Consider the following 4874-nt stretch of genomic DNA (forward strand, 5'->3'; position numbering starts at 1 on the left):
AGGGGAAGCTTTCATGAGTGATGTTTGATGGTTAAGTTGTAAAACATCTTTGGTAACCTGATGGTTTGTCCTGTTTTATGTATGGGTGCACGTGTTTTGTGTTGTAGGATAACTATGGAAGTGTGAAGTTGACATGTATTGCCCTAATTTTCAGCCTGGTCACAATGACTAAGAACAGCATATCACCATACTTAACTATTCCAGAAAGCAGAACAAGAGCCTGAAGCTCCTCAATCCTGGCTAGTGTTTTGCAGCCAAAAGACTTGGCCTTAATGTCAAACAAGAAAAGATCCAACATCTGACTTAAACCCTCAAAAGTATGAGTTTGGCCATTTTATTTCATCTGTTTGGGTCTTGATTTTCCTCTCTATGTAGTGGGTATGGGGGAACTACCTCTCTAGATTTTTTCTGAGGCACCATGAAAATAACATAAGGAAAAGGGGTAGCTGACCCATAGCTGCCACTCCAGTGCATGCTGGTTTACCTTTCTTAGACATCAGACCTAGAGTATTTACATCACTATGAGACTTTATATTGGATAGACAAGGGAGAACAGAGAAGATGGCTCAGAACTCTACATGTAGCTTCAGATGCCTGTGCTATGCTTTTGAGCACAGAGATGATGGGGCAGAAGGAGAACTCAAGACAAGAGATGGGGCAGAGGAGACCTCAAGACTGAAGGCATAGTCAGCATCAAAGCTTTGGTAGGCTGCATGGCAAGACTGTCATGTGATGGGAAGGAGAAAGAAGGTGTGGGGATGAAAAAGGAGAGGCAGAAGGGGAAGGAAGGGATGAGTCTAAGGAAAACAATGAGTGTTGGAGGCTCTGGAAACTGTGGACTATTTCTGTACAATGTGGCTACAAGACCAGGCAAAGCTTATGGGGCACCCAGAGAAGGAAATCTCAGAGGTGCTACTGTATGTTAATGAGCTGCAGTCTGAGAACATCCCCTGTCCTACAGGAAGGATGATGGAAGGGCAATGCCTGGTCCCCAAGAAGTATCTCAAATGGTAGATTTGACAATCTGATAGGGAACTTCACTTGATCTTAGCCAAAAGGCCAAGAAGCAATCTGATAGGGAACTAAAAAAAAAAAAAAACAAAAACAAAAACCTGGCAGGTGGAAGAGAAAGATTCAGGGACATTGTTCAGTCAACTATTATTATTGGTGTCCACCTGATAAGGGTCTTTTGAGAAAGACAGAAGACCAGATGAGGCCAGAAAGACCCTTATTTGCTCTCTAGGGAGTCTTGTACCATAATGAGACAGTCTGTCGTCTGTCTCATGCTCCTACCAGCCGCTCTTATAAGGCTTGGTTTGACTCTCCCATATTATTATGACAAAGAAATAGCTCACCTTGATGTTTTGATTATCTTCTTTGAAGAAGTGGAAAAGTCTTGGCTCCTTAATGCCATGAGGGTGGCTAAGGAGGCCTGGAGCTCACGGGAGACAGAAGACAGCAGGAAGAGCTGTCTTCGTCTTCTTCACTTCTTCACTGCTGACTTCTTCACTCTGTGACCTTGACCAAGCAGCTGCAGAACTCTGCTCCTTCATTTGCTCAACTGAGAACCGAAAGAGCATTGGCAGGGGTTTGATGATGACTCTCTAGCAGGAGACTGTGTTGTAAAAACTAATTCAAATGTGAGAAATTATGAATCACCAGCATGGTGGAGTCAAAACACCAGCCAAAATGTATCGAGTGATTGCTCTGCACAAGAAACTGATCAAACTTCTTTATACTTTTAGACTCTTTCGACCTTGAATCTGGGGAAGCAGGTGCTGTTATTACTCTCATTTCACAGATGGGAAAACTGAAACAAAACTTGTCATACATCACCTGAGCTGGGGTGCCAGAGCCAGCATCAGAACCCAGGTCAGCTGATTTTGCTCCTGAGCTGGGCAGACTTGGTTGATCATTGAAGAACCCTCGTATCTCTAGTTTGCATTGGCAAAGCCTATGCTATTTCCTCCTTCAAAATTGTTACAGATAACATGGTATACCACCATGGACAGCGGATGAATTAAGAAATCAGTGAGCACTCTGTCTCCCTTTCCCAACCCTATGAAACAGAGGCCAGCTAAGTTTCTCTAAGTCTTCCTTAGCTAAGAGTGGACAGCAGAGTAGGGGAAAATGGTAAAAATAAATAAAGTTAATGAGGGGCTGGGACGGTGGAGTAAAGACAGAAAAGTGCTTGCCATACAAGCAGAAGGACTTGAGTTCAGTCACCAACACAGATGTCAAAAAGCCAGGTGCCTGTATCCCAAGCGCTGGGGAGGCAGAGGCAGAAGAGTCCCTGGGGCTCACTAGCCAGTCTGTCTAGCCAAATGAGCAAGCTTCGGGCCCAGTGTGATACCCTGTTTTTACAAATGAGATAGAGAGCATAGAAGATATGCTCCATATGCACACGTGTGTAAAATGAACCTGCACATATGTGTACACACACCAATGAGTGAACAAAATAGTTATAAATCTTAACAGGACCTAAAATGATATAACCAGGTGATAACAGATCACAATGGAGACACTGTGACAAAGAGACCAATGAGGGAGGCAGTGTTCCAGAGCGACTGGATGAAGGAAGGAACCAATGAGGATGCTTTCCATCTCCTAACAAGGGCTGAAGGATCTTTGTGGGGGTGGATGCCACTGGGAACTCTGGGAAGGTTTTACTTGAGGCAAATGAGGGAATGATAGTGGTTTCTTTTGCCCAAAGGCAAATATCCCAGGCACAAATACCTACGAAGCATAAGGAGGATGTGGTAGGTCCTAAACAAATCAGCTTCTCCCCTCTCTCTTTGCCCCTTGTGGTGAGTGGTAGTCAAGGAAGGAGAGACAGATGGAAGCTTCGCTTTTCATTGGGGAAAAAAAAACTGAATGCCACAGAGATGGGTTGGAATCAACACCAGCTTTTCTTTTCCCACAAAAAAAAAAAAAAGATTTTAATTTTAACATGAAAATTTGATGAGCGAATATGCAGCCTTGCCTGGGTCGATATGTACATTTCAAATGCATTTACTGTCATTACTGAGAAAATCTCCAGTTCGTGGACCATTAAGACAACGTACTGAGGAAATTAGCTAGATCATGCCTAGGGTAACCATTCTGTGGGCATTGTGGGCAAGAGATGCTCTTCCTGCAAGTGGTGGTTGGTAAAGGGATGTTTCTGGAAAATGGCCTTGCTAGGAGGGACACGCACCTAATCAGAACAGACACTGAGGCAAAGAAGGGGGAGATGTAGATATAGATATTGGAATACATGTAAATATAGCCTCAGACTCCTTTCTGTGTCACCAAACAGCTGTGTGAGTGATTTGTTGAAATATTAATTCTGTCTGTACTACGTGTTCTCAGTGTCCCATACATGGACTATTTCATATTTAGTAATATGTTTTAATAAGGCTGTATTACATAAATGTGTGTAAATACAGCCTCAGTCTCCTTTTTGCATCACCAGCCAACTGTGTGACTGATTTGTGGAAGTATTCATTGTGTCCCTACTATGTGTTCTCAATGTTCCATACATAGACTAAACCCGTGCTCCCCCCAGAGGGACTTGTTACATTCGGGTGGTATAAAATTGTTATAGGTGAATGTATCTCCTCAAAATGCATATGAGGTCCTAGCCTCTCAAGAGGCAGGATGAGGAGATGGGGCCTGAAGACATTATTTAGGTAAAATGAGAACGGGGTGGGGGTGGGGGTGGGGTGGGCATTTGTTATGGGATTAGAACTAGTTTAAAATAAGACACAGGCACTTTCTCACTCTCATACTCAGACTTGGCTGAACATAGAAGCACAAGAAGATAGCCATCCACGAGTCAGCAAGCAATAGGTCTCTTACTGGTGCATAATTCTACTAGAACCTTGAGCCCAGCTCACAGCTTCTAGAACTGTGTGCAAATAAACCACTGTGGTTTAATTCATACAGTCTATGTCCTTTGCCATAGAAGACCAAACTAAGATACAGATTACTAATAAATATGTATTTCAAATATGCAGGACACTACCTGGTGGGAAGCCCTGTGTAGGAATTGAAGGAGAGAGATAAACAAAATGCTGGAAGTGGGTTGTAGGCAGGAAGAGGCTATGACTTTAAAACACCCACCAGGAGAGACCCCACCTGACTCTCTGAACCAAGCTAATGGCTAGCCACAATACAGAAGACAAAGGCACAAACTTTGCAATTTTTTTTTTCAACTGTCATCCAAGGAAGCTAACCCCCAGTTTCACTTGTCACTATCTAGATGACATCAGGCTAGTGTTTCACAAATTTTCCTGTGTGCTGAGATTACCTGGAGGGCCTTTTAAGTACATATGGTAGATCCCCTGGATCTAATTCAGTAGATCCAGGGTCAGCTTAGGAATCTGCATTTTTCAAGTTCCCTGCTGCCGCTGTCCACAGTTGCTAAACTAGAACCTCACTTGAGAACTCCTGCACTGGGTAATAGACCTCGCATTGCCTTAGTTCCTCAGCTATAAACTGGGAATGCTAATTCCTACATCATAGGGAAACCATTAGTATTGGACACCGTGTTCTCAGTAAGTGACAGCTGCTGTTGCTATTTAAGTCTTGTCATCAAAGACATAGTGTGTCAAGACCTCAGTACCACGAGTCCCTATTCTAGGAGAGAATGACCTGGACTAAGCAAACAGGTTGGTAGAGGTGACCCCAGTCTGCTCAGAAGTTGGGGGCCACCAGGGGTTTGCTGGAGATAACAAGAAGTGGAAATCTTAGCATCAGCTCAATGGAGAATGGGCAGGTGAGTGAACTTGGTGGGGATATTCTGAGTAAGAGGAAGGGGTGTGGCCAGAAGGGAACGGATGCCTATCCAGGTCACTACATGCATCTGATGAATGTAAATATGCACTGAGATA

The 4874-nt window shown here is 43.7% G+C and overlaps 1 pseudogene; it reads right to left on the bottom strand.

Annotated features, from left to right (window-relative positions):
• Positions 1–896: 896 nt before the first annotated feature.
• Positions 897–1071, bottom strand: LOC143271533 (U2 spliceosomal RNA; annotated as a pseudogene).
• Positions 1072–4874: the final 3803 nt, after the last annotated feature.

Source organism: Peromyscus maniculatus, chromosome 1, assembly GCF_049852395.1.
Source record: "Peromyscus maniculatus bairdii isolate BWxNUB_F1_BW_parent chromosome 1, HU_Pman_BW_mat_3.1, whole genome shotgun sequence".
NCBI lineage: Eukaryota > Metazoa > Chordata > Mammalia > Rodentia > Cricetidae > Peromyscus > Peromyscus maniculatus.